Source organism: Saccopteryx bilineata, chromosome 5 (genome assembly GCF_036850765.1).
Source record: "Saccopteryx bilineata isolate mSacBil1 chromosome 5, mSacBil1_pri_phased_curated, whole genome shotgun sequence".
Taxonomy (NCBI): Eukaryota; Metazoa; Chordata; class Mammalia; order Chiroptera; family Emballonuridae; genus Saccopteryx; species Saccopteryx bilineata.
In genome coordinates this window covers 42,070,898-42,082,351 of record NC_089494.1, presented here as the reverse complement: position 1 = coordinate 42,082,351, position 11,454 = coordinate 42,070,898, and positions in this window count along the sequence as shown.

Here is an 11,454-nt window from a genome sequence, read left to right as displayed (position 1 = left end):
AGGGGCTGGAGCCCTCCTTCCTTCCCCTGCCCGAGCTGAGCCCAGCAGACTCTCTAGGAACATAGAGTAGGGCTGCGAGACTGAAGCCTGCCTTTGGGAAGGAAGAAGTGGTTTATCCTAATCATTATTGAGACAGGAAATAAGCTTACATTAAAATTTTTTTTTCTTACTTCAGCATTTGCTAGATTGCTGTAAACATTTGGCTGTTTTCTTGAGTTATTACAGAGTTGATTGTGACTGATTTTTCACAATATTTTAGGTTGCTCTCTAGAGGCTCAGATACTTGGAAATATCTACCCTGCTGTTTGTACTGATGACATTTTTTCTACTTTTGTACTTTAAGAGTATGAATGTTCAGTGCTATTTCAATAAAAATCTGAACATGGGAAAAAGAAGGGGATTAACATACTGATTTTTTTCTTTAGATCTTGGGAAAATTGCTATGCATGTGGCTAAGAGTGGTTTCTTTCTATCTGCATTTATGTTGTTTGAAGTTCACAGAAGTTGTTGCATCTCTGGCTCTATGTTCTTCATCATCTTTAGAAAATCTTGACCAGTACAACTTCAAGTAATTTGCTGCCACATTCACCCTTTCCTCAGCTGGCACTCCTATAACGAGTATGTTAGGCCTTTTCACTGGTCCCGGTATATGTGAGAGTATTTTTTCTATATGTTACCCTTTTTTTTTTCACTGTAATTCAGACAAATGTATTTCATTCATTTGTTAATGAGCTTATGCATCTTTTGTTCTCCTTTTAATATACTATTGAAACTTAATAGTTAACTTCATAAATTTTACTTTTTTATTTCAGATACTTGCATTTAATTTTATTATTCATTTAATTTTCAAGCTCTGTATTGAGCATTTTGTATCACTCCATTTTCTCTCCTTTCATAGAATTATTTTTATTTTTTCACATTTTTAGTGTTTGTCCTAGAGTTTGCAATATACTGTTACAACTAATTCAAGTTGTTTTTCAAGTAACACTCTTTCACTGCACAGCGAGTGCAAGTGCCATATGATAGCAGGTGATTCCTGTTCTTTTATTACATCTCTGCATCATCACTGTCCTAATTTTCACTTATTCATAAATTGTAAAGCTATAATAATCTGATACATCATCACAACTATTTTGAACAAATTTTATCAGTTAGAACAGCTAAGAATAAGAAAAATAAAAGTATTTTGCTTCACTTACTACTTTTCTTCTGCTCTTCCTTTATTTGTATAAGTCCTCATATAAATTTCTCCCCCTCACTCTTTGTCTCAACAATGATCCTAAGGTAAAAGCTGGAAAATGTGAAATTCTATTGTATAAATGGAATATTTTTCATAATTTAATATTCAAAATATTGCAGATTCATGTCACCTTCCATAAAGTTACATATGATGGAATGAACATAATTCTTTAATGTGGTTTTTTTTTTTCTTTTAGCACAGAGTATGCCCACTCTGTCAGGAAACGCTTGGCTAGTTCTGGTTGGTTTACTTTCAGAGTCTGTGCTATTGGTACGATGGATTTTATTTTTTAATTTGTGGTTGGGATGAAATAGAGTCTCTGCCATTTACTAATAATTTCTTTATTTTTAAATAAGTTAAATAATAATTTCTACATTTTTAGGCTTTTTTTCTACTTCATGAAAGCAGTGATAATATTATTATCTCACTTGATCTCATTAGTATGTAATTAGATATGCCATATACTCTATTTAGTAAACTACTTTAGTGTACTTAATATGCTGCTTGGCAAATATTAAATATTCAATATATAGCTCTTTTATGAACAGTGCTATAGTTATATTCACTGAATATAGTAAACAAGTTTTAGAATATTTTAATATCATACCTTCCAGAAAGAAATTAAACATGACTTCTATATAGAGTTGATCAGTCAATTTTACTAACTTAAAGTAAGGGTTACCATCAATTTTAGATCTAAATCTTTGCTGAAATTACCCTATAACAGTCTTGTATCTGAGAACATCAGGGTTTTAATATTATAACTTGTATTTTATGACATCTTGGACAACCATAATAAAGTAGCTGTATGATTACTCTTTTATTTTCTTTAATTTTCACACATGCCAGATTGAATGAGCTATTTCTGTCTAATTGACAAATGTAACAGTTTACTGGGCTAAGTGCTTTGAGAGTTACAATGAGAGAAATTTAACTTCTGTGTCAAGATTCTGTTGCTGCTGTAGGCTATTCACCTCTTTTCAATAGCAGGGTCACCCCAAGGATACCTGCCTTTTAGATGTGCAAACTTCTTGGCTGAAAAGTGCTTGGAATTCTCACAGCTGGTCAAGAAGGACAAAATATCTCAATATTCTGCATGTAACACACACACTTTTTTTCTCCACTGCTGATTTACATCTTTATATTAACTAATCTTGTTACATTTGCTTATGAGAATATTTGTCTCTTGTCTAATTGGCATAAGAAACCCATGCCTATGTTTAAGTCATTTCTAGCCAGAGCACATAGACATTATAATTTTAGCAATGTATTTGAACAAAAATTATGTAATGTTTATTCTTGTTTTGTTCTTGTTTTAACTCATCTGTATACCCTATCTTTTGTCTTACTCTCTGTCAGTTTTTTCTAACAAATATATGCATTATCTGTCTGCAAAATTCATGCTCTCCCTTCCCAAATTATCATCCCTTTGTCTATAATGGTATTATTTTTTACAATATGTCATTTTCATTCTTATGTTTCAATATGCTTTTAAAATTAATAGTCTTTGTTATAAAAACAAGCAGTTAGTAAATGTACTAATCTAGATAACCTAGAAATCAAAGAAATATGAACTTGCACTTTCTTCATATTTTCACATAAGAAGCCACTAGTGTATTTTGTCTTCAGACTCCATCAAATGACTAATAGTACAGGTATAGATGGGCACAATGTAAAATAACTTCAGCCTTGGCAGCTTATGAATATTAGGATACATTTTGCTGGCATTAGTCTTAATATTTTGTGGGTCAAATTTAAATTACGTCACAGAGTCTTAGCCTTTTGTTTCCAATATTCTCTTTGTTTACTTCTTCAGTTATCTTGACTCAGGTTATCAACTTATATTTCTGTTTCACTTTTCTGTTACTCATCATGTTAAATTCTTTTTAAAACTATATCTTCCCCATGAACCTAGCACTAGTCTGAAGAGAAATAAAATCACTCTTCCTCTGATGGCATAGCACAGTTTTAGAATTTTTGTTGTCTCTTGAGTAGCTCTAGAGCCCCTGAGAGATCTGTCCTAAGTGGTGGGGGTGAGCAAGTTTGGATACAGGCTCTGACTGGGATGTAAGAGGCCAATGGAAATAAGGAAGGTATCTAGGAAATGTTTGAAGAAATTTGAAACCTGAAAACTGATTTAGATGAGTTTACCCAAAAAGAAGTTAGGTATAGTCAGACAGAAATTGGCAGAGCTTACACTGGCAGAATGCCCACTAAGTCTTAGCTTCCCAGTGTTTTCCACACGCTGACTTTCTCATTCCTACAGTAGGCACTACTGTTCTTCCATTTTATAGGTGAGTAATCTACAACACAGAGGGGGTGTCTGACTTGTTTAAAGTTATGCAGCTAACAACATTTAAGTCAGAATCTGAAACTTGAGAGTTGCCTGCCCCAAAACATTCTGTTAATCACATTTTTTATCTGTTAATCACAATGTTTTATTACATTGTTACATTGGGAGAAATGGCAAAAATCAGATATAACTGAGATAGTTAAGACACAGAAGGCCACATCACAAACCTATGAATAAGGAGAATAACAAAATAATTTATCAGCTAAACTTTTAGGGATAAATAGGGAGCTATTACTAATTATGATGTAATTATAGGCTTAATCAGGACCATCTCAATCTGGGCATATGGTAATTCAAAGTATAAATGTATAAATATATTGATGTTTTCCCCAATATCTTAGGTGTGGAAAATAAGGTCAATGTAGAAGATTGCTTGTTGATCTAGTGGGGTGAGACAGAAAATAACTGTTTTGTACCAGTTTTTATGTAAACATTGTGTGCCATAACTGGGTTACCTACTACATCTATCATAGGTTTTCAGGCAAAAATATTATACTTTCTAGAATATCCTATATTGAATTTCATTTAAATATGGCTCCTTTGATTTCTATTTCAGAATATAACAGGAAATAACCATATGAAATTTTTACTCCATCTGTTTAAAGATAGGTTTGTGACAAGTATATTTTATATCACCCAGTACCTTTTATAAAATTGTCACACATGAAATATTTCACCTAGAAATCAATATTAAAAAATATTTGCTTTTAAAATAGATAGGTTTACATTTCTCTTATTGTGAATATTATTTAATTATTAGTTTTAATTTGGCCTGTAAAATATACTGACTCTTTCAATCTGCATGGCTTTATTTTCATGCACGTGGTCTTTACTTTCTCTGTATATTTATACTCCATCTGGATTTTCTATTGCAATTGTATATTTTTAAATTCTTATAAGTGTTTTTGGCCCTTAACTTTCATGACATAAGATTAAATAAAATATCATAGGTACCTTTAAGTTGCAGGAAACCAGTAGAATCTGATTATACCTTTCACAATCATCATTTAGACAACTGTTAATAATGCTCTTATTCTAAAAAAAATGCAAGGGGGGGATATCTAAATTAATACCTATTGATTGCATTGTCAATGTTTCTCTATAACTTATTTATGCAGATTACATCCTCTAACTCAAAATAAGGGCAGCCTCATTCAGAAGTGCTTCAATTCTTGGCACTAGCTCCCCTGAGTGGGGAAGGCCAGCATATCACTGACGAGAAGATGAGATGTCAAATCATCCACAGCACAAAAGCCAGCCTGTGTCACACCGACCCAAGAGATCTCTTTTTATACCTCTCCACATATTACCTAGATGAAAACATGCTGGACACAGGAGAGAAGAAGTCTGAGTTTAGTTAATATAAAAATTCATAATTTATATCAAAGAAAGAATTTTGTAGATTTTGAACTGTTTCTAATGAACTGCATTACATGTATACACACACACACACATATTTAATTGAATGGAGGTGACATTGGTTTGCAAAACCATACAGGTTCCAAGTGTACAACAAAATAAAGCACAATCCGCACACTGCATTGTGTACTCATTGTTCCAAACAAAGTTACATTTCCCCCATTTTCCCTGCCTTGGTCCTCCTCCACCTACCCAGCACTTCCCCTTTCTTCTGGCTATCACAACACAGTTGGCTGTGTCTATTTGTTTTATATATATATATATAAAACACACACCTATGTTATACATAGGCACATGCACATAATGTGTGCTTACTTAATCCCTTCACCCTCTTTCATCCAGCCCCCCAACCTCCCTAACCTCTACATCTGTCAGTCTGTGGTTTGTGTTCTTGCCTCTGTTTCTATTTTGTTCATCATTTTATTTTTTAATTAAATTCCAAATATAAGTAAAATCATATGGTACTTGTTTTTCTCTGATTGGTTTATTTCACTTTAAAATGAAATGAAGAGTTATCAATAGCATTTGATTCCAGAAAAAAACACACACACACAATTTGAGAAGTGCCTATTTCAGTGTCACTTCTCCCAACATGTTGAATTACCGCATGGCTCTAGACAATAAAAGTTTATTTGGTGGAGGTCACTAACTTTTATACTACACTAAAATGTGAAAATAAAAGAAATGATTTTAAACATAAAAGAAAAAGTTTGGAAGGCAGAGGAGAGATTAAGGCGCTTCTCAAAGACTAGATTGAAAAACAAAAAAAATCATAAACCCCTAAATTGATCTCTCCTCAAAGGAACATAAACATAAAAATAAGTATGGTTCTTATAAATAATTTTGCACCACTGAAAAAAGAATAGCGGCCCCAAAGATTTAGAGGAAGAGCACAATTAATGCTTTCTATAGCAGAAATAAAAATATTATGATAATATTTTTTACAGATTCTGAGGATTTGGATAAATGGATTAACATAAGGAGAAATGTGGGGTTCAAACAGTGTAGATTTAAAATATAGATATAAGGAACAAAGACTGCAAAAATTCAGAACAATTGAAGGAGTAACAATCAAGGATATAATAGAGGAATATTTTCTTCTAATATATATTAAAGACATTTTATAAAGATATTCAAAGTGTAGAGCGTCAGCCTAGCGTGCGGAGGACCCGGGTTCGATTCCCGGCCAGGGCACACAGGAGAAGCGCCCATTTGCTTCTCCACCCCTCTGCCGCACCTTCCTCTCTGTCTCTCTCTTCCCCTCCCGCAGCCAAGGCTCCATTGGAGCAAAGATGGCCCGGGCGCTGGGGATGGCTCCTTGGCCTCTGCCCCAGGCGCTAGAGTGGCTCTGGTCTCAACATGGCGACGCCCAGGATGGGCAGAGCATCGCCCCCTGGTGGGCAGAGCGTTGCCCCATGGTGGGCGTGCTGGGTGGATCCCGGTCGGGCGCATGCGGGAGTCTGTCTGACTGTCTCTCCCTGTTTCCAGCTTCAGAAAAATGAAAAAAAAAATAATAAAAATAAAAAAAAATAAAGATATTCAAAGTAGGCCCTGGCCAGTTGGCTCAGCGGTAGAGCGTTGGCCTGGCGTGCAGGAGTCCCGGGTTTGATTCCCGGCCAGGGCACACAAGAGAGTGCCCATCAGCTTCTCCACCCCTCCCCCCTCTTTCCTCTCTGTCTCTCTCTTCCCCTCCTGCAGCCAAGGCTCCATTGGAGCAAAGATGGCCCGGGCGCTGGGGATGGCTCTGTGGCCTCTACCTCAGGCGCTAGAATGGCTCTGGATGCAACAGAGTGACGACCCAGAGGGGCAGAACATCGCCCCCTGGTGGGCATGCCGGGTGGATCCCGGTTGGGCTTATGCGGGAGTCTGTCTGACTGCCTTCCTGTTTCCAGCTTCAGAAAAATGAAAAAACAAAACAAAAAAACAAACAAACAAGATATTCAAACTAATAAAAACTTACACTACATGACAGTATTCATTCTCATTATACAGTGAATCATTTGTATCAAATTTATGGTGAGAAAATATCTAAATTTATTTTCAGTTTCAATAAACATGCTAATATGTGTTCCTGAAATATACGTTTTTAAAAAAAATTCTACTTCTGAATTAGTTAGATTAGATAAAGATAAAGATAGATATATAATTGGATACATGGAGAGATGGATTGATGGATGGATGGACCAGTAATACTTTACACTCCAGTTCTATAATTTTGTCACTTAAAAAGTGATTATAACTGTGGTCTTTAGAATTAGCTTTTTTCCATACAGTATCATCCCCTGGAAGTTCATCCAAGTTATTGTATGTTTCAATATTTCTTTTTTTTAATTGCTGACCAGTATATTTATAAATGTACAAAGTTTATCCATTCACTCATTGAATGATATCTATAATTTTTTCTCATTTTTGGGCTACTATGAATAAAACTGTTAAGAACATTTGTGTTTTGAGTAAACAGAAATTTCAATTTATTTGGGATAAATGTTCATGAGTACAATGGCTATAATAGATATACCATATACATGTTTGCTTTTTTTTTTTTTTTATAGAGAGAGAGTCAGAGAGGGATAGATAGGGACAGACAGACAGGAACAGAGAGAGATGAGAAGCATCAATCATCAGTTGTTTGTTGCGACACTTTAGTTGTTCATTGATTGCTTTCTCATCTGTGACTTAACCGTGGTCCTTCAGCAGACCGAGTAACCTCTTGCTCAAGCCAGCGACCTTGGGTCCAAGCTGGTGAGCTTTGCTCAAACCAGATGAGCCCATGCTCAAGCTGGCAACCTCGAGGTCTCAAAATTAGGTCCTCCGCATCCCAGTTTGATGCTCTATCCACTGCATCACTGCCTGGTCAGGCATAAGTTTGCTTTTTAATTTTAATTTAATTTTATTTTGTTTAATGTTTTTTTTTAGTTTATTCTGTGTTGTAGGTAAATCTTGTTGATCTATCTTGAGCTTACAGATTCAATCTTCTGTTTCCCCAAAATAGTAAGTGAGAACTAGATGTATTACATATTGTTCTGAAAATATTATAGTAAATAATAATAGTAAAATATTTATGAAGTTTTTACTGTATTAGTCACTTTTCTATTTGATATTAACTTATTACTTAATTATTGTGGCCATCTTTTGAATTAAATATTATTATCCTTCTTTGTATATAGAAGTCAGAGTCACAGGAGGACAAGCAAATATCTTGTGTACAGTCATACAGCTGGTGACAGAGCTGGGCCTCAAACACAGAGGCTCTGACTCATATTCTTATATTGTTGGGGAAAAATGTTTTGATAGTAATTACCCAATTCAGGAAATTTGGGGGCAAATAGAAAAATTTGTGAATAATATGGGTGTATCAAATTTAAGAAGAAATGATGCATTTTGACATAACTAGTGTGTCATTAATACACAAAAACACATATGTTAGTTTTCTATATGAAGGCAATTTCTTTTGTTAATGTGAGCATGAACATTTTGTTTTGTCAATGCCAAGAGTGTTTCTGCATTTTGAGACAATTTTTTATAAAAAGAAGTGTTCTTCAAGGATCCTCTGATTTCCTATTTTGCTGCACAGTTATTTGCATTGTCTGAACTGTAATCATAAGCTACCTCACAGTCAACATTTGAGTATAATGCAATGCAATGTTTGTGTCTTCTTTGTTATATATTTCATCTGTGGTCTTTTGAAATTACAAAGATGCCAATTAAAAATGATACGAGAAATTTAAAAATGATTCAATGTACTTTGTCAAGATTACTCTAACCTTTCCAAGACCTTATGATGTTCACATATCGCATTAAAACTTTATGAAAATTTAAAAAGACAATTATGCTGATAATTTACTGCTTATATGCCACATTTTAATTTTATTTTCTTTTTTTGTGTTAACTTTATAATCAAGTGTAAAAAAAATTTTGTGGTTACTAGTAACTGAGAGTATTATCAAATTATATTGAATCACAAAAATGTTGTAACTAAGCTGAAATCACTTATAGTTATTTGGATTAATCAATATGTTCAGTGATGTATGTAAAACATTTGTAAGAAAATAATAGGCCCTGGCCGGTTGGCTCAGCGGTAGAGCATCGGCCTGGCGCGCAGGAGTCCCGGGTTCGATTCCCAGCCAGGGCACACAGGAGAAGTGCCCATCTGCTTCTCCACCCCTCCCCCTCTCCTTCCTCTCTGTCTCTCTCTTCCCCTCCAGCAGCCGAGGCTCCACTGGAGCAAAGATGGCCCGGGTGCTGGGGATGGCTCTGTGGCCCCTGCCTCAGGTGCTAGAATGGCTCTGGATGCAACAGAGCGACGCCCCAGAGGGGCAGAAAATCACTCCCTGGTGGGCATGCCGGGTGGATCCTGGTTGGGCGCATGCGGGAGTCTGTCTGACTGCCTCCCCATTTCCAGCTTCGGAAAAATGAAAAAAAAAAAAAAGAAAATAATAAATGTTGGAATTTGTGATTATTACTGTGGCAAGAGGCTGGGCATAAATTGGTAAAACTCTGTGCCCAAGAAATAATATTTAGCGAGCCCTGGCCGGTTGGCTCAGTGGTAGAGCATTGGCCTGGTGTGCAGGAGTCCCAGGTTCGATTCCTGGCCAGGGCACACAGGAAAAGCGCCATCTGCTTCTCCACCCCTCCCCCTCTCCTTCCTCTCTGTCTCTCTCTTCCCCTCCTGCAGCCAAGGCTCCGCTGGAGCAAAGTTGGCCTGGGTGCTAAGGATGGCTCCATTGCCTCTGCCTCAGGTGCTAGAATGGCTCTGGTTGCAACAGAGCAATGCCCCAGATGGGCAGAGCATCACCCCCTGGTGGGCATGCCGGGTGGATCCCGGTCGGGTGCATGCGGGAGTCTGTCTGACTGCCTCCCTGTTTCCAGCTTCGGAAAAATACAAAAAAAAAATATATATATATATATATATATATATATATATATATATATATATATATATTTAAAAAATAGTTAAATGTAAAATGATAACCACAGTTCTATTAAAAACACATTTTCTTAGAAAAAATTTACTAAGGAAAAGTTATTTGAAGTTTTAAAATAATTCATTTTGCATTAATAACATTTATAAAGATAGGTGAATAAAATCCTCTTGAATTTTATTAATTAAACCTATAATATTGTATAATTAATTGTTATAATTGGAGTGCATTTTTGACACTTTTGGTAAGAAAACCTTCAAAGAGAAATACTGGGAAAAGTTTTTAGGTATGTCTACAATATACAGCATTGCAAACATTGCTTTCTTTTCTTTTAAACCTTTGCTTAATTATATGGCTACATTGAGGCAAAAAGGCAGGCAAAAATACTATAAAATAACAGCTTTTATATATGAAATAGTCACTTAAAAATATTCATAGCTTAACAAAATAAAAAGAGTCATTTTCATATCTGTAATGTCTCAACATTTAATAGGATTTCCTTCAGTTTCCATCATTCCTTCAGTTGTGGACTTAAAAGAATAGTGTTTTTTAAAGAAAATGACTTTATGATCCTAAATCAAGTTGTGAAATATTTTTATTGCTTTATGATTTAAAAGCAGTAGGTTTATCATAAGGCAGAAAAAAAATTCCCTTTCCTCATTCAAGTCATATTTTTTGCTGTTCTGGTCCACTATCATGGCAAATATTTCTAGTATTTGAAATTTAGACATTACTTTAAAATGGACAAGGTTTTTTTTTTTAACTATCTTCTTTTTAAAAATTAATTTATTTACTTATTTGTTTAAGGAGAGGGAGAGAGAGAGAGAAAGAGAAAGAGTGAGAGAGAAGTGGGGAGGGACCGGAAGCATCAATTCCCACATGTGCCTAGACTGGGCAAGCCCAGGGTTTCAAACCTGCAACCTCAGCATTCCAGGTTGACACTTTATCCACTGTGCTATCACAGGTCAGGCCAGGACAGGAATTTTAATAACATCAATATAGCTATAGATAGGAGAGTAGGAAATACAACAAATTAATTTAAGTCATTATTTTAATATAAATGTTACATATTTTTTTATGAATTTTTAAAATAAATTTTTAATTATAGCTGACACTCAATATCGGTTTTAGGAGTACACCATAGTGGTTAGACATTTATATATTCTATAATGTGATACCCTGATTAAGTGTAGCATGATTTTGATTGTAGTATGAAACCAAGAGCAATTTGCATTTAAAATTAGATGTTTATCACTCCATATAAAAACACAGGAAAAAAATAGAAGATAAGAGTCTATGTGATGATAATTTCAAAGGAAATCTACCTTTTTTTGTGCAAAACAGTCTATCATTGAAATATTCAAAAGTATAATATATATACTAGACTGTTTATGACAAGTCCTTCATTTTCTTATTGCTCTTATTATTATTCCATTTTTAAAAGTTTGACTAAAGCAAAAACAATGGATGAACAGAAATTTAATACACCAAACCAGTTAACTCATAATTATAGTTAAAAA